This window comes from Lithobates pipiens, unplaced genomic scaffold, assembly GCF_037356315.1.
Source record: "Lithobates pipiens isolate NorthernLeopardFrog02 unplaced genomic scaffold, aLitPip1_a1.2 Scaffold_8, whole genome shotgun sequence".
Lineage (NCBI taxonomy): Eukaryota > Metazoa > Chordata > Amphibia > Anura > Ranidae > Lithobates > Lithobates pipiens.
This window is the reverse complement of record NW_027507903.1, coordinates 34,208,928-34,229,180: the sequence shown is the minus strand read 5'-3', so window position 1 is coordinate 34,229,180 and position 20,253 is coordinate 34,208,928.

Genomic DNA, 20,253 nt, shown 5'->3' with positions numbered 1-20,253 from the left:
ATTTGGAGGTTGTCCATAGCAACCAAAAACTGTCCCTTTTTCAGTGTTTTAGGATTTGATTACATTATTGAATATTTTTTATTATCTTTATTATATTATAAACTTTATCATACCCGGGATGTCTGCTAGACTCTGGTTTGAACATATTTAAGAGAGTTATTCCTAAGAATTACAGGACTACAATATAAGATGCCAAATTTCCATGCAAAATAATTGTACGGCTTTCAGCACCTAAATCCAGACTGAATCATACCGCCAGGGAGCTTAATTCTTCATTAGGCTATGCCTCTGTGTGACTACCCGCTGTACCAACAAATGGTCCACCAGCCCTGATGTACTTATTTTGAGAAAACTAGGAGAGAGCTGAAGAGGACGCTGTCTCTCTACACCAATGTAACAGGAGTTACCAGCAATCGTCTGAATGTAACGTGGAGAAGAATGGTGTCAAATAAACAAAAGGAGGGAAATGACATGGATATTCACTGTATTGTTCATTTAAGCACAAGAGACTCCACTTTGTTCACACTGTTGAAATGTGTTCTGTAACCTTCATCTAGCACACAGACACATCTTCTTCTAAAAGCTCTCTCTGTCTCTACTCCCCCATCCCCTATCAAGGTTTTGCTTTTGCAATTGTTCTATTCACTAGCTTTTAATAATATATTTCTATTTGTTAGCTTTTAATAGCATATTTCTATTTGTTAATTTTTAATAACATCTCACACCACCCCTTCCTTATCTATGTATAAAATAACATGTAATAATACATTTTGGCACTGAACGGACATTTTAAACATAGTGATTGCGTCCTGTGAATCTGTTCCTGCAACTGTTCTGGAATTATTTCTGATTGGGACTCTAAAAACAGAAGTTAATACTGCAGCTGCAAGAACAGATTCACAGGACGCAATCACTGTGTTTAAAATGTCCGTTCAGTGCCAAAATGTATTATTACATGTTATTTTATACATAGATAAGGAAGGGGTGGTGTGAAATGTTATTAAAAACTAACAAATAGAAATATATTATTAAAAGCTAGCGAATAGAACAATTGCAAAAATAAAACCTTGAGAAGGGAGGGGGGAGTAGAGACAGAGAGAGCTTCTAGCAGAAGATATGTTTGTGTGTTAGGTGAAGGTTACAGAACACATTTCAACAGTGCAAACAAAATGGAATCTTGTGCTTAACCACTTTCAGACCGGACCATTTTGCAGGCCAATGACCAGACCACTTTTTGCGATTCGGCACTGCGTCGCTTTAACTGACAATTGCACGGTCGTGCGGCATGGCTCCCAAACAAAAGTGATGTTCCTTTTTTCCCCAAAAATAGAGCTTTCTTTTGGTGGTATTTTATCACCCCTGCGGTTTTTATTTTTTGCGCTATAAACAAAAAAAGAGCGTCAATTTTAAAAAAAACACATTATTTTTTACTTTTTGCTATAATAAATATCCCCCAAAAATATATAAATAAACATTTTTTTCCTCAGTTTAGGCTGATACACGTTCTTCTACATATTTTTGGTTAAAAAAAAACGCAATAAGCGATTACTGATTGGTTTGCGCAAAATTTATAGCGTTTACAAAATAGGGGATAGTTTTATGGCATTTTTATGAATATTTTTTTTTTACTAGTAATGGCGGTGATCAGCGATTTTTATTGTGACTGCGACATTATGACGGACACATCAGACATTTTTGACACATTTTTGGGACCATTGGCATTTATACAGCAATCAGTGCTATATAAATGCACTGATTCCTGTGTAAATGACACTGGCAGTGAAGGGGTTAACCAGGGGGTGGCAGTGTAGGGGTTAAGTGTGTCCTAGGGGCGTTTTACTAACTGTGGGGCGCGTGGGGGGCGTGGTTAGTGAACATTTATCTCTGCTCCAATCACAGAGAGCAGAGATCAGTGTCACTTGTTGCTAGGCAGAACGGTGGAGATGCTGTTTACTTCTGCAACTCCCCGTTCAGGCTCCCGTGAGACTATTGCGGGTATCCCCGCGGCAATCGAGTCCGCGGGACCAGCGACCGGACTCACGTGGGTCCCGACTGGCACGTACATCGTCATGCACCGGTCAGGAAGTGGTTAAATGAACAATACAGTAAATGTCCATGTCAGTAAGTGATATGGCTCTTCATTAAAAAAAATAGCCGCATTACAAATGCTTTAGACCCATTTGCTTGAAAATAATTTTCCCCATCACATTCCTCTAAGGGAGTATTTCTTGTCTTTGGATGCTCAGAATGATAGAAGCCAGCCACTTTGATTGATGTTTTTGCTTTTTATTGCATACATACAGTAAGCGAAAAAGTATTTGATCCCCTGTTGATTTTGTACTTTTGCCCACTGACAAAGAAATGATCAATCTATAATTTAAGAGGCAGGCTTATTTTAACAGTGAGAGAGAGAGAATACCAACAAAAATATCCCGAAAAAAACATTTTAAAAAAGTTATAAATTGATTTGCATTTTAATGAGTGAAATAAGTAGATGATCCCTTATCAAGCAGCAAGATTTCTGGCTCCCATTCTGGCTCCCATGTGTTTTATGCAGGTAACAAGTTGAGATTACAAGCACTCCCTAAAAGAATGCTCCTAATCTCAGCTCATTACCTGTATAGAGGTAATGAGCTGAGATTAGGAGCATTCTTTTAGGGAGTGCTCGTAATCTCAACTTGTTACCTGCATAAAACACACCTGTCCACAGAAGCAATCAATCAATCAGATTCCAATCTCTCCACCATGGCAAAGACCAAATAACTGTCCGAGGATTTCAGGGACAATATTGTAGACTTACAAATGGCTGGAGTGGGCTACAAGACCATCGCCAGACAGCTTGGTGAGAAGGTGACAACAGTTGGTGCAATTATTCGCAAATGGAAGAAACACAAAATAACTGTCAATGTCCCTCAGTCTTGGGCTCCATGCAAGATAGCACCTCAGGGAGTTTCAATGATTATGAGAACGGTGAGAAATCAGCCCAGAACTACACAGGAGAATCTTGTCAATGATCTTGAGGTAGCTGGGACCATAGTCACCAAGAAAACAATTGGTAACACACTACGCCGTGAAGAACTGAAATCCTGCAGCTCCCATAAGGTCCCCCTACTCAAGAAAGCACATGTACAGGCCCATCTGAAGTTTGCTAATGAACATTTGAACGATTCAGAGGAGAACTGGGTAGAAGTGCTGTGGTCAGATGAGACCAAAATCAAGCTCTTTGACATCAACTCAACTCACTGTGTTTGGAGGAGGAGGAAGGCTGCCTAATTCTGAAAGAATACCACCCCCACTGTCAAACATGGAGGTGTCATGGTAGGGAGTCATGCTTAGAGGCATGTATCTATAGCAGTAGAGAGGCACCTATCTATCAGCTGGAAAAGTACAGAAGCCGGTCACGCTGGCGGATGGCATGGCTCACCCGAGGTGCAGAGTCTAAGTACTAACCGGTGCTCACCAGAGCTCCTGAAGGTGGAAATGGGTTTTGCTGCTTGTTGCAGTCCTCAGGATTGCCCCACCAAGAGATGAGCAAAGTGGGGTCCAGTATCAGATATAGCAGGTAGGGATAAGCAGAAGCGTAGCTGGGAAACCAGCCAAAGTTGGCAATGAGTGGAAGCGGAGATACGGATGGCAACAGGAGTAACAAAAGCGAGCTACTGGCTGGAGAGAGCACAACAATCTGGCAACTAGGAAGTGTGGAGACATGGCTTAAATCAGGAAGTTCATGGGAGGAGCAAAGAGTTCAAGGTTCAAGAAAAACAGGGTTTAAAGCAAGATTATTCAAGAAAATGTCCAAGGAGGTGTCCAGCATCCCAGGAGCTCAGCAGGAAGAGACATTGCCAGACACAGCAGAGTTGGCAGGTTCAGGCCCGTTCAACCATAGGCCTGCTTGATCAAGTTTAGGATATATTTACTGTATATGCAGCCAGTGGCAATGCTGGGGCATGCGCTCTTAAGGAACGGCCATCTGTACTGTTCCTTCAGAGCCCTATGCCAGGATCGGGGGGTCCCACATGTGCGCGTGGGAGTGACGTCATTGCGGTTTTGGCCTGAGCTGTAGTCCACGAACATCACTTATTATTGTTCTTGCTCTACGATCGCGGCGATAGCTCACATGTGTGGTTTGAAGACAGTTTTCATATGCGGGCACAACTCATGTATGCTCGTCGGGACAGGGCAAGTTTAAAAATATTTTTTTTTCTTATCTATTTTATCTTTTATTTGTATTTTTTTTTACACTGTTTAAAAAAAATTGTGTCACTTTTATTCCTATTATAAGGAATGTAAACATCCCTTGTAATAGAAAAAAAGCATGACAGGACCTCCTAAATATGAGATTGGGGGTGAAAAAGACCTCAGATCTCATATTTACACTAAAATGCAATAAAAAAATTGTCATTTAATTATTTATTTTTTTAAATGGCCCTTTAAGAGCTATGGGCAGAAGTAACGTTTTAACGTCGCTTCCACCCTGCATTGTTATGGAGACAGTGGGGGCCATATTCCCCTCACTTGTCTCCATGCCCAGCAAGGGTGAAGATCCGCTCGCCTCCGCTACTGCCGACGGATCCGGTAAGTGGCGGAGGGAACAGGAGCGTGACAGGAAGGGGGCACCCCTCCCACCGCCAATAAAAGTGATCTCGCAGCAGAGAGACCACTTTTATCTGAAACCGGACCGCTCACTGAAGAAGAGAATACCGGGGTTATGGCAGCTAGCTGCTGTCATAACAATGATATTCCTCTTCAAACAGCTTTTCAACGTATAACGACGGTGGGCAGTCCGGAAGTGGAACTCTACGCCAAAATTTAACAAAAAATTGGCATGGGGCCCTCCCTAAATCCATACCAGACCCTTATCTGAGCGTGCAGCCTGGAGGTATAGAGGGTGGACAAGCGAGCACCCCCCCCCGAACCATACCAGGCCACATGCCCTCAACATGGGTGGGTGGGTGCTTGTTGATGGGGGCAAGAGCCTCTACCCGACAACCCTGGCCATTGGTTGTCGGGGTTTGCCAATGGGCAGCTTATCTGAATCTGGAACCCCCCTTAAACAAGGGAGGCCCCAGATCCTGCCCCCCCAAGCTATGAGTAAGCACTAATTTTAGCGTGAAATGCGTCAGTTTTTGTGTTCTACATTCTTTTCTCCTTTGCTGTTGTGATTTGTATGATGTGAAGATTTTTTAGTGGAAACAATAAAGGCACAATTCACTTTATCTGATCCGGAGTGTGACTATCCAGAGTTCTTCTGTTCTCTTTTCCATGTGAATGGGTATCGGGTACATTGTACCCTTACCCATTCACCAACAAGTATCTGTACATCTCCTGTTTTTTTTTTTTTTTTTATTAATTATTTTTATTGAAAGTTTTATATAGTACAAATAATAAGACAAGTACAAATAGTGGTGTACTACATGTTGTGAATTAACAACCATAAGTAAGTAAAGAGAGAAATAAAAGAGAGAGAAAGAAAAGAAAGAAAAAAAGAGTTATGTTTGTGAACGTAGTTTAAGCATTTTACCTCTAATGACATATTCACATCTTTATAAAACAGTTCAATGGGATTAGTTAAAATACAACTATTATAATTACATAGGATGTACAATTTTAACATTTTGGGAACACCATCTGGCTCCCCGGCACCCCATCTGGGATCACGCTGTGACGGGGGCCATCTGGTGTGCTTCTAGGTAAGAAGTGTCACATTGTCATATAATTCCAGGCAGATTTATTTCCTGTACCACTCTGTCCAGCATTTCCATTGTTGGTCAAATTTCATGCCACAAGAGTTCCTTAGTGCTAACAATCTTTCATAGTGATAGTTTAAGTTCACCTGAACTAGTACTTCCGAGGGGTTTGGGGATTGTGTGCTTTTCCAATGACGGGCAATTATTAGTTTGGCAGTGGTTAAAACGTGTATCACTACTATGCGGAATTGAGGTGGGTAGTCATCTATACCAAGATGAAGTATTGCTAAGGCTGGAATTGGGGATTGAATTATGCCGGTGATTTCCGTGAGTATGCCGAATATCTTTCTCCAATAGCTAGAAACATTTTTGCAATACATCTCCTGTTTTTAAGGTTTTGTACAAGTAATATGTCTTGATTTTGTATGGACTATTTTTGAGCAATTATCACTATCCGGCACATTAAAATCCCCATCTCCCATGGAAGGGAACTCATAGGAAACATCTCAATGGGGGTTATTTACAAAAGGCAAATCCACTTTGCACTGCAAGTGCACTTGAAAGTGCACTGAAAGTGTGCTCGGAGGTGCAGTCGCTCTAAATCTTATGCCCTGTACATACGGTCGGACATTCCGACAACAAAACCCATCGGACGGAAGTTGGCTCAAACTTTTCTTGCATAGACACGGTCGCACAATGTTGTTGGAAATTCCGAACGTCAAGAGCGTGGTGACATATGACTAGCCGAGAAAATTGAAGTTCAATAGCCAGTGTGTGCAAGCTAAAATGCTGTTTTTTATTTTCCTTGCATGTCCCCCTCGGATGTACAGCGACTTTACTTTCAAGTGCACTTTCAGTGTAAAGTGGCTTTTCCTTTAGTAAATAACCCCCATTGTGTTCTTCTTGTCACCTTTCTTTTATGGACTCCTTTTATTGAAACCATTTTTTCTTTACAGTAATCAATTACTGAGGGATATTCCATTAATTAAAAAACTGAATTAATATGCTTAAAAATATGCAAGTTTGATATAGGTATAATCTTAATGCAATTGTTCTGATGCAAAGAGAACTAATCAGGTCAGTGCATAAATACACATCTTAAAACACTCTTTCTCCATGAAGAGCGTTAAATCAATGATGGTTGTGGTACGTTAATCAATATTTCATTATCAATCTATTATTGAGTGCGTTTTTCACTTAAAACTGTCTTCATATTAGACAGTAAATCTATTTGTAGAAAAGCTACTATGAATGTTAAAACACATTTTCACCAATCATCCTTCATGGATTAAAGATATTATCAAGGGTCTGGCTTACTTATAAGTCCCAGTCAATTATGATAAAAGTCCTTGCCCAATGCACTTACAAGCACAGCTTGCCAGGAGTCTATTGACAACGTGAGACATAAAGATCAAGGAGATTTATTTTTAGTAATTTTTTATTTATTTATTTTAGGTTAAGCATTTATTTTAGTTATAGTCAAATGCATTGTTATCTATAGATAAATGAAAATAATTTATGAAGATTTTTTTTTACAACATCAACATGAAAGAAATATAATACTTATGATGAGCATTCTATAAAAAGTTGCTTAAATTAAAAACAGTTTTAAGTGTAAGGCCGCGTACACACGGGCGGACTGTTCGCCCAACCTTGTTCGTCAAACAATCCGACAAGCAGTCCGCTCAAAATTAGCATGAACGGACTTGACCACACACGATGAACGAACAGTCCGCTGAAAGCGTGCGCGATGACGTACGTCATGTACGACGGGGCTAGAAATAGGAAGTCCAAGACACAGCAAAGCACCCTTTGGGCTCCTTCTGCTGACTTTGCGTTAGTAGAAGTTTGGTTAGAGACGATTCGCGCTTTTCAGACTTCAGCTTAATTTGTCCGTTCACTGCGGCGCAGTCTACCTGTGAGGTTTGTATCTGTCTTTCGGTACGCGTGGATCAGTTGTACCTGTTATTAGGCTCTTCTGGTTCGCTCGTTTCTGGGTTTCAGGTCGTTCTTCATAGGTCTGGCTGTTCTTCAGTGCGTTCAGTTGAGCTTGTCTGTCCAGCCGACCGTTTCAAAGCCATGGAGTGTGGACGTACTCGGGAACGAGTTCGTGCTATATTGGGGCTTGGTGTTGGGGTTAATACTTTGACCCGAGCCCAGTCTGTGAACAGGGTGAGGAGGAGTTCATGGACAAAGAATTGGTTGCGCCAGCGTGACCAATTCTCGCATATGCCTTTACTCCGTGAGATCCGTGAGAATAATCCTGATGATTTCAGGAATTATCTCAGGATGACGGACCCCGTTTTTCACCGTCTGCTGGCTTTGCTGACCCCTTATATCAGCAGGCAGGATACCTGCATGCGGCAAGCCATCACTCCGGAGCAGAGGCTCGTCGCCACGTTGCGCTACTTGGCGACAGGGAGAAGCCTTCAGGACCTCAAGTTCTCGACAGGCATCTCCCCCCAGGCTCTGGGGATCATTATTCCAGAGACCTGTTCTGCCATTATTCGGGTCCTGCAGAAGGAATATATGAAGGTAAGTTTGTTCTTTTAATATTGCATTATATGCATTATATGCATTGTATGTTTGTATTCATTTCATCATGACTTTTAATATCCATGACAGGAATATGATGTGAATGTCCCCTTTATATGAATGCATGCATATTTTTTTTTTTTTTTATGTTTTTTTTTTTTTTTTTTTTTTTTGTGTCATTTTTTTGAGCTTTTTACCTTTTTGTGTCCCACGTGCATATTTGCTTTTATTAACGTCCTCAGCATTCAATCCTGGGCCCCATATACACCCACAGCCGAGACTTTTTTTCTCTATAATTCATATTGTCAGCTCCATTGTACTATTTTACTTGCCCCACCCTTTGTATACTCTTTGTATACACCCTGTGTGTGTAGATAGATAGATAGATAGATATAGATATATAGATAGATATAGATATATAGATATAGATATATAGATATAGATATAGATATATAGATATATAGATATAGATATATAGATATATAGATATAGATATGGATTGTCAACTCATTAATTATTCCCCCCACTCAAATTGTTTGCAGGTGTTGGATACTCATTAATTAGTCCCCCCACCCCACTCAAATTGCTTGCAGGTGTTGGATACTTATTAAATAGTCCCCCCACCCCACTCAAATTGCTTGCAGGTGTTGGATACTTATTAATTAGTCCCCCCACCCCACTCAAATTGCTTGCAGGTGTTGGATACTTATTAATTAGTCCCCCCACCCCACTCAAATTGCTTGCAGGTGTTGGATACTCATTAATTAGTCCCCCCACCCCACTTACCCACCTAATTTATGTCCCCTGGTCCATCAGAGGGCTGATTAATCTGTGAATTGGTCCACCCATTTTTTTTTTTTTTGTTTAAATTATTTTTTTATTTTTATTTTTTTGTTTAAATTATTTTTATTTTTTTTGTGTCATTTTTTTTAGCTTTTTACCTTTTTGTGTCCCACGTGCATATTTGCTTTCATTAACGTCCTCAGCATTCAATCCTGGGCCCCATATACACCCACAGCCGAGACTGTTTTTCTCTATAATTCATATTGTCAGCTCCATTGTACTATTTTACTTGCAAACCCCCCCCACCCTTTGTATACTCTTTGTATACACCCTGTGTGTGTGTGTGTGTAGATGTCAGGCTAGGTGCAGATAACAAGTAACAGTTCAGGTGTGCTGATTATACAAAGAGTTCAAAGCACATACCATGAGCAGGTCTAAGCAGAGCAGGTCAGCTGGGACTTGTAGTACACCGCTGCAGACGAAGGTAGGTGATTGCTGGACCTTGTAGTTCACTGCTGTAGATGAGGGTAGATGAGTGCTGGACCTTGTAGTTCACTGTTGTAGATGAGGATAGATGATTGCTGGACCTTGTGGTTCACTGCTGCAGATGTGGGTACTAGTAGAATCAGGCAAAGCGTAGTCTAGGCAAGCTGGGTCATACACAGGTAGATCAGAATCCAAACGGTACAGAATCAGAAGCAAGCAAGGAAGGTCAAACAAGCCGGGTCAAACAAGAAAGTCACAGAGCAAATATCAGCTGGATCAAACACAAGTGAACTCTAACACGAGCGCTGACTGAATGCTGATACAGGTGATTTAAACGTGAGCTGGCCAATCACTGTTGTTTCCCAGACACAGGCTGTGTCAGGTGAGTTGTGCTGGGTCCTAAAGGGATTCTAGTACTGACAGTACCCCCCCTTTCTCGAGGGGTTGCTCCTGCACCCCCAGGCTTACTTGGATAACGGAGATGGAACTTCTTCTTAAGTCGATCAGCATGAAGATCACGAGCTGGTACCCAAGATCGATCCTCTGGGCCGAACCCTTTCCAATGAACAAGATATTGTAAGGAATTGCGCACTCGTCTGGAATCAAGAATAAATGCCACTTCATATTCTTGACTGTCCAACACATCCACAGGTTCTGGTTCATTTACTAGGAGGCTGGAATGAACAGGTTTCAACAATGAAACATGAAAGACATTTGGAATGCGCATGGATGGGGGCAGTTTTAATCTGTAGGACACAGGATTAACAATCTCCGAGATTTCATAAGGCCCGATGAATTTTGGGCCAAGCTTTTTAGATGGAACATGCAGGGACAGATTCCGAGATGATAACCACACTTTGTCACCAACTTTATATTCTGGTGCCTTTGAGCGCTTCTTGTCAGCAGTTTTCTTAAAAGCCTGCACAGAGCGGGAAATAGCATGATTTACATCGGACCAGATTTTGGAGAAATGTTCAATCGTGGTGTTGGCATCTGGAACATCAGAGGGCGGAAGATCAAAGGAGCACACACGAGGATGCAACCCGTAAACACAAAAGAAAGGAGAGGTCCCTGTAGATGTGCTGGCACAATTATTAAAGGCAAACTCTGCCCATGGAAGGATGTTGAAATACAGGAAAATTTAGGAAACAGCGATTACAGGTCAATTGGGTTCAGTATAAATCACACAAATAGGAAACAATTTCAAAAGAGCCAAATTCCCCAAACCACGAACCTTGCTAGAAGATATAAATTGGTATAAAATCTTAGGAATGAAGAACACGGAGGAGAGATGGGTTTTCTTTAAGAACATATTAAATAAAGGCATTAGCCAGTTAATCACACTGGGAAATACATTTAAAAGTATAAACAAAAGTCCTGGATGGCTTAACTCCAATGTAAAAATGGATATAAAAGCAAAGTGTCAGCAATTCCTTTAGAAAACACATCCCGAAAGTCCTTATAACAAAGTGGAATCTGTTCTATTCCCACTTGACAGGTATCAAGTCGAACAGGGTGCTGGATGCAGCTCTTTTTACACTGATTGGACCAAGCCAGAATATCTCTTGTTGGCCAGTCAATTACAGGATTGTGCTTCTGAAGCCAAGGAAGGCCTAGGATCAAAGGAGTGGATGGAGAGTCAATGACAAGACAAGAAATCTTCTCCCAATGCAAAGCCCCTAATTGTAACTGGAAAGGGTTGGTGGATTGGAGCACTAGGTCTTGTGAGAGAGGCCGATTATCCACAGAGATCAGGCGGACTGGACAATCTAGAGCATGAGTTTCCAGGGACAAAGAGGTGATCAGAGTTTTATCAATAAAATTCTCAGCTGCTCCAGAATCCACCAAGGCCAGCAGTTCATGAGCCCCTGTCCCAAAGTGAATGACAGCGGGTAAAAGTATACGATTGTCCCCCTGGGGAGATGAGAGTAGACCTAAGGTGACCTCCCCGCAATCACCTAGGTCCTGGCGTTTCCCGGACGTGTAGGGCACGAACGGAGCATATGACCCTTGAGGCCACAGTATAAGCAGAGTCCCATATTACGCCTGCGTTTGTGTTCCTGGGCCGATAACCGGGTGGAGCCTAACTGCATAGGTTCTTCCTCAGATTTGGCACTGGAGATGGAATAATCAGGTGGTAAGGAAGGTATACAGTTTGCCACAGCCATCGTTTGTTCTCGCCTCCTCTCTCGCTGGCGGCGGTCAATTCTAATAGCTAGACACATAGCCTCCTCCAGTGAGGCTGGATAGGAGAAGTTGACCAGAGCGTCTTTAATCGCATCTGAAAGGCCAATTCTAAACTGGCTGCGGAGAGCTGCATCATTCCAGCCAGATTCCGGGGCCCACCTGCGAAACTCTGAGCAATACATTTCAGCTGTGGTAGTTCCTTGTTTTAAGTTACGCAGGGTCGATTCTGCAGTAGCAGCACGATCTGGATCATCATATAGCAACCCAAGGGCTTCAAAGAAGGCATCTACTGTTAGTAAGGCTGGATGGTTAGGTTCCAGGTTAAAGGCCCAAGCCTGGGGGTCACCCTGTAGTAGAGAGATAATGATTTGAACCCTCTGAGTTTCAGGGCCAGACGAGGATGGCCTCAACTTGAAATATAATTTGCAGCTGTTTTTAAAGTTGCAAAACGCTTTACGGTCACCAGAAAACCGGTCGGGCAAAGGAATTTTTGGTTCAGATGGAGTTTTAGTAATGGTGGTAGTAGAAGGAGATTGCACCTTGGTGAGCTCTGTGGCCATTTCCTGAACTTGATGCGATAAACGGCAAAGTTCTTGTGTAAACAACTGAGCCTGTTCAGGATTCATGATAGGTTTCCCTTTATGTATTGGCTCGTGTTAATGTCAGGCTAGGTGCAGATAACAAGTAACAGTTCAGGTGTGCTGATTATACAAAGAGTTCAAAGCACATACCATGAGCAGGTCTAAGCAGAGCAGGTCAGCTGGGACTTGTAGTACACCGCTGCAGACGAAGGTAGGTGATTGCTGGACCTTGTAGTTCACTGCTGTAGATGAGGGTAGATGAGTGCTGGACCTTGTAGTTCACTGTTGTAGATGAGGATAGATGATTGCTGGACCTTGTGGTTCACTGCTGCAGATGTGGGTACTAGTAGAATCAGGCAAAGCGTAGTCTAGGCAAGCTGGGTCATACACAGGTAGATCAGAATCCAAACGGTACAGAATCAGAAGCAAGCAAGGAAGGTCAAACAAGCCGGGTCAAACAAGAAAGTCACAGAGCAAATATCAGCTGGATCAAACACAAGTGAACTCTAACACGAGCGCTGACTGAATGCTGATACAGGTGATTTAAACGTGAGCTGGCCAATCACTGTTGTTTCCCAGACACAGGCTGTGTCAGGTGAGTTGTGCTGGGTCCTAAAGGGATTCTAGTACTGACAGTAGATAGATAGATAGATAGATAGATAGATAGATAGATAGATAGATAGATAGATAGATAGATAGATAGATAGATAGATAGATAGATAGAGATAGATATATAGATAGAGATAGATATATAGATAGAGATAGCGATATATAGATATAGATATAGATAGATATATAGATATAGATATAGATAGATATAGATATAGATATAGATAGATATATAGATATAGATAGATATATAGATATAGAAATAGATAAATATATATGGATTGTCAACTCATTAATTAGTCCCCCCACTCAAATTGCTTGCAGGTGTTGGATACTCATTAATTAGTCCCCCCACCCCACTTACCCACCTAATTTATGTCCCCTGGTCCATCAGAGGGCTGATTAATCTGTGAATTGGTCCGCCTACTTTTTTTTTTTTTTTTTGGCAGAAAACAAATTTGCAATATTTCTGTTTAACTGTTGTTCCAAAATGTTTTTGAGTTTTATTTGTTATGAATTGTTTTTATTTAATGACAATTTTTTTTTCCCTGTGTTTGACTCCCCAGTGTCCTTCCACGCCACAGGAATGGCAGACTGTGGCTTCCCAGTTCGCTGCCCGTTGGGACTTCCCCAACTGCGGAGGGTCGATCGACGGGAAACATGTGAGGATTGTGCCCCCACCCCATTCGGGGTCCTACTATTGGAATTATAAGGGGTTCCATAGTGTGGTGCTAATGGCGGTGGTGTCGGCACAATGTGACTTTCTTTATGTGGATGTGGGGAAGAACGGCCGGATGTCTGACGGAGGAGTCTTTAGGCAGACCGAGTTCTGCCACCGTCTTATCACTGGTGGCCTGGACTTGCCACCAGATGCCGAGAATGTGGAGGGGCTACCGTTTGTTTTTCTGGCTGATGAAGCGTTCGGTCTGAGTGAACATCTTATGAGAACCTTCCCCCAAAGGACCCTCACCCCGGAGAGGAGGGTTTTTAATTACCGGCTGGCCAGAGCAAGAAGGGTTGTGGAGAGTGCCTTTGGCATTATGGCCAGCCGGTTCCGTCTGTTACTGACAGCCATCAACCTTGCAGAATATAAACTGAACTATCTGATTCTGTGCTGCTGCATTCTGCACAATTTTCTACGGAAATTTTCAGGTAACCAGTACCTGCAGCCTATTGGGCCTGAGGCCGGAATAATATTTCCAGAACTGACAGGGCTGGATCATGCCCTTCCTGGCTTAGCCCCCCAAACAGCACGTGAGGTGCGTGACCGCTATGTCAGCTATTTTAATGGTAGGGGGGCTATTCCAATGCCAGCTGAGCAATAAAAATGTATTTTTCTTGAAATATGTATTGTCTGTTCAAATTTTTAAGTTTGGTTCTTGTTTGCTTTTCACGTTGCTTGTCTCTTACATATTGTCCTAATTCAGGGATATGCAATTGGCCAACCTCCAGCTGGTGCAAAACTACAAGTCAATCATGCCTCTGGGTCTCATGCTTGTGGCTGTCAGTCTTGCTATGCTTCATGGCACTTGTAGTTCTGCAACAGCTGGATTTCCACTAATTGCATATTCCTGTCCTAGTGCATTTGTATAGCAAAGTGGTTTTTGACAATAGGAAATAAGGCCCTTTGTGACAGAAAACACAAAATGACTTCCCAAACTGGTATTGAGTATTGAAAGAAGTAGACACACACACACACACACACATCTTTTTTTTTGATTTTTTAATAGTGCACATTCCAACCAGTGCCTCTTTTTTAGATATTTTTCTTTTTGTGTTTTTTTTTTTTTTTTCTTTTTTTTTTTTCTTTTTTTGTAAACATAGAAATATATAGATATATCTAAAATACAATTATCACAAATTTTTTTAATAAAAACATATTTTTAACTATTTACATAAAACAAGGGGTAAAGCCAAATTTTGAAGATGCACACCAAATATTGGTAATGTCAACATGTGCTATGTACCATCATGAGTGATCAATGGACGTGTTTGGTGTGTGCAATCCCTTCCTCTCACATACTCGAATGAGGAAGGGTTTGCAAACACCAAATGCGTCCATTGCGATCCTCTAATGGCACATAGCACATGTTGACACACCGTGTGCATCTTCAAAATTTGGCCTCTAAAAACTATGTTTTTAAAACATTAAAAACGTTTTTCCAAGGGAATGAAGAACATGATCGATTGGGTTTTAGGGAAAAGGGGCTTAGATTCTCCCTAAAACATCGATCATGTTCTTCATTCCCTGCCTCATAGTAATCAGTTCTCTTTGTATGTTGAGAATCTGGTTCTCCATACGGTCAATCTGCCCATTCCAGGCCATGATGTCACCAATTAGTCTCTGGGCACTGTCCGTGGAAAATGGCTCCGCGGCTTCTCCTACCACAACCAGATCATCACCTAAAAACATGTGTAGATAAAAAATTGGTTAAAATATACAGCCATTAATTGTTTACCTTAAGCTGGGTTGTCAGACACTCACTTTGTGGGGTGTGTAACTCCACCTGCTCTTCCTCCTCCACATCTAGCCCTGGGCTCGGCTCATCCAGTGGAGCTACGGAGCTTGGTCCAGCGGAGGATACAGAGCTTGGCTGTTCCCTCTCGGACACTGGGCTGGGCAGCTCCAATACCGACGCAGGGCTGGGGCTAAGTGCCCAATCAGGCTGGCGAGGTCGGGGGGTCCTGGGCTGCTCCGCCTCTTGTCTGAGTCTTTGTTCCCCTATGAGAATGAAAATAAATAAATAAATAAATAAATAAAAAGATACTTTTAAGCATAGTGATATTTGAGTTCAGAAATTTGAATATGAAACATTGGTTTGAAGTGGTGTACAATTATTAGCTGGTTATTACAAGATCCTAGTTTAATACATCCTTAAAATGACTTTTTTTTAGTTAGGCTGTGTTCAGACTGCTGCGATGTGTGAACGCTGCAAATCTACTGTGGTTTCACGCATCGCATGCGCAGTTCGCACTGCCCTATGTGACCTGCTGGGAGTATCAGTGTAAAGTTTTATTGACACCTCCAAATTAGTTTTCATTTCACAGTGCAATCTTTAAACTCGGACAGGAATCGGACCACATGGTGTGAACACCCATGTGATCCGATTCGGCTGTGGACTAAAAAAAGGGCCATGTACAAGTTTGGGCCGGATGCGATGCGAATTCAGCCATACTATATGTATGGCTGAAATTGCATCACACAGAGATCACATGTGATTTGCACTGCAGTGCGGTGCAAATCACATTTGATCTCGTACATTGCAGCAATGTGAACCCAGCCTTTAACCAAACTGTGATACTTTATATCTTTTGTCCAAGTTTCACAGACGGACACACTCGAATCATCCCCTGGAGTACCTGTGTGTGATTATGTCAAAAAATGTTCTATGATGTCCCAAACTACACTTAAATGTTTCCCAGTCCAGATGTTGAACCAGCATTCTATCTATCTATCTATCTATCTATCTATCTATCTATCTATCTATCTATCTATCTATCTCATTTTTTTTATTGGGTCTATATTGCACTGAATACATTTATGAAACTTTATTAAAAATTTCTATCCTAGAAACTGAGCGTGACAATTCAGTTTATCATGAACAATACAAAAAAATTAATAACTAATTAAAATCTAATCCAACACCAGATAAATTTACACCATATACAAATGCATGCTATTTACGCCCACATATACGAACAACCATATGCGCTCATTACATGAACTATTAACTACACAAACGATCAAATCCGCCAGATTTACATACAATACCTACACGAACGATTACGAACAATTCCGCCAGATTTACATACAATACCTACACGAACGATTACGAGCAATTCCGCCAGATTTACATACAATACCTACACGAACGATTACGAACAAATCCGCCAGATTTACATACAATACCTACACGGACGATTACGAACAAATCCGCCAGATTTACATACAATACCTACACGAACGATTACGAGCAATTTCGCCAGATTTACATACAATACCTACACGAACGATTACGAGCAATTTCGCCAGATTTACATACAATACCTACACGAACGATTACGAACAAATCCGTCAGATTTACATATAATACGTGGAGTTTACTCACTTTTTTTCAGGGCCTTTTTGATGCGATGATATTGCTCCGGCTCCCTGGACTTGATGTCGGACCATCGTTTCCGGAGCTGGTCCTTGCCTCTTCGTACCCCAAATTTGTTGTACAAAGTTGTGATGACCTCATCCAAGATGCCGCTTTTCCGGACATTGGGTTTGGGGTACGGGCCATTTTCCCCATCATAGTCCTCCCTTCTTAATATAGCCACCATCTCCACCATCTCTTCAAAGGCCATATTGGTGGCCTTATATCTCCTCCTTGCTCCGGAAGCATGGGGTCCATGGCTTTCCTCCGCGCTGCTCACGCTGCTCATTGAAATTGCGTCCGCCATTTTCTCCTATCATTCACCCACAGCGGAACGAGGGTAAAAGGGGCGGGGAAATACGGTCACAAGGAACGTCAGGGGCGGGCGACGCAGGCGGAGCCTGAACGCATGCACTGTATATAAAGCGTTACCGCGAGGCCGTACGCTTGTCCGAACGGAATCAGCGAGTGCTACACACGACGGTAAGATAGTTATCGTTTTATTTTCGTTTTATTTAAAGCCTGCGTTAGGAATGTGTATATTGAAATTTAATCTTATTGATGTTTAATTGATTTTTATGTGGGTTGGTGGTTGAGTGGGGTTGGTGTTTTGTGTGGGGGTGGGGGTGGGTGTATAGGAGGGGGGGGGGTAGTGTGTGTGTGTGTGTGGGGGGGGGGGGTAGTGTTTGTGTGTGTGGGAGGGGTAGTGTGTGTGTGTGTGTGTGTGTGTGTGTGTGTGTGTGTGTGTGTGGGGAGGGCGAGGGTAGTGTTTGTGTGTGTGTGTGGGAGGGGTAGTGTGTGTGTGTGGGGTAGTGTGTGTGGGGGGGGGTAGCGTGTGTGGTAGTGTGTGTCTCGCCTACATTGTCACAATATAGTGTGCATTTGGTCTGACTTTTTTTTTTGGTATTTTTTTTTTTTTTTTCAGAAAATGCAAAGGTATACCCCAGACCCCTTTAAGGAGGAGGCCTTCCTCTCAACATTTCTGGATTTAATTGAGTCGCACAGTAGTCTTTGGGATTCAAAACACCCCCAATATTCAAGCCGTGCTGCCCAGAAGAAGACACTGGAGACAGTTTTGACGTTTGTGAAAACCCGACTCCCCCAGGCAGACACTGACTTTGTGAACGCCAAAATTAAGAACCTGCGTAGCGCGTATAGGCGGGAGCGCAGAAAGATCCTAGAGTCCCAAACATCAGGATCAGCAGCAGGTCAGGTCTATGTACCTAGGCTGTGGTATTATGACAGGCTGCGTTTTCTGGATGACACGTCAGAAGCCAGGCAGTCACTTTCCACTCTTCCGTCTACCGTCCCTCCACCCTTCCCTCCGCCTCAGGTGAGCCATCCCTGGAAGATCCAGACCCTTCCTTGCTGGACGAAGTTGATGCGCCCAGCTGGAGGCAGGTATATTTTAGTTTCTAAAGTTTGGATTGCTCAAATATTAATGATGTAAAGTTCAATGTTTGAATTGCTTCCAAATCTAGGATTTCATCACAAATTAAATTAGATAGAAGGATACAGTAGTTTACACAAATGTGGCTCAAATCTTGGTGAACTGATGGAAAAATTATGGTGTCAAAATGATAGCCTTTTGTATTTCAAGACAAATGTATTTGCAAGTGAGAACTGTAAAATTGTTAGTGATTGATGATTTCAAAATATAGACATATTTTATTTATTGATTTCTTTGTTTTTTACACAGGATGAGCTCACCCAGGAGGAGGCCGGGACCAGTGGTATGGAGGAGGAGGCCGGGACCAGCCACACACAGGAGCTAGCTGGGCCCAGCAGGAGTCGGACTGAAAGCCAGGTCCCTCCCCTCCGCCTAGCCAGCAAAAGGCCCAGGAGGATGGCCCGTACAGAGGAGGAGTCCTTGGCGCTTATACGCCAAGCCACACAAGTTCTGTCCAAACCCCCCAATCTGGAGGAGGCCTATGGCACTTATCTGGCTAGTAAGCTACTTGAAATGGACAAACCACAGCGCAACTTGTGTGAAGCAATATTTTTTGATGCCATCCAACGGGGTCTGAAGGGTGAGCTCACACCCACCACCAAGCTTTATAACGCAGACCCTACTGCTCCTCCTCCTCCTCCTCCTCCTCCTCCTACCACAAGTCCACCACCAGAGGCACAGCCTCCAGCGAAGCGTGGAGGGAAGGCTAGACGGAAGAGTCGCAAGTGACTGCCTGGCTTCAGTCTGCTCTGAAAGAAGACGCAGGCTGTTGTAGTACCACAGTCTGGGGACATAGATCTCATCTGCTGCTGTTCCTGGTCTTTGGGATTCTAGGACCTGGTTGTGCTCCCTATTTACATGCTACACAGGTTCGGAATTTTGGTGGCCACTCACTTGATGTGTGCCTGGGGGACAAAAGGCTTCACAAACGTCAAAATTGTCTCCAGTGTTGCCTCCCTCTTGATTTACTTTTGTTCTGAGGAAAAATAAAACTTTATTATTTCAAAAAAATATTGTATGTTTTTTTTTTTTGGCTTAAAAAACAAAGTTTATTTGTGAGTAGGCAGATACATGTCAAAAGACTCTGGGTGTTATTTACAAAACACACGTTCATGTAAATATGCCAACTTCAAGTGCAATTTTTAAAGCACTGCAAGTGCACTTGGAAGTGCAGTCGCTGTAAATTTGAGGCTTAACATTTGAAATGAGGGGAAGCTCTGCTGATTTTGAACCTGCAATCATGTGTAAGCTAAAATGCTGGTTTGGGTATCTATCTATCTATCTATCTATCTATCTATCTATCTATCTATCTATCTATCTATCTATCTATCTATCTATCTCTACTTGCATAGTCCTGCTTGGCCAAAAAAAATGCAAGTCCATCTTGTTTCAACCCCCCCCCCCCCCCCCCCCCACAAAAAAAAAAAAAAAAAAAAAATGACAATAGTAGTTCCAAAAATATATAGTAATAGATAAATTCTATATTTTTTTTAATAAATATATATATATATATATATATATATATATATATATATATATATATAATTTTTTTTTTTTTGGGGGGGGGGGGTTTGAAAAAAATGTTGAATATATTTTTTCTATAATTGGAAGATCATAGGATGAGGATGAATAAAAACATGTGGTATAACTCTGTGTGAATATAAGCAGCAAAGCTACTTCACTTTTCTTGCATTACGAAGAAGAAAAGAACGGTCTATATTAAAAAAAACACAAAATTAGCAGCATGACGAATATGCTAGCTTCAATACGAACACTAGTTTTACAAGACCGAGCGC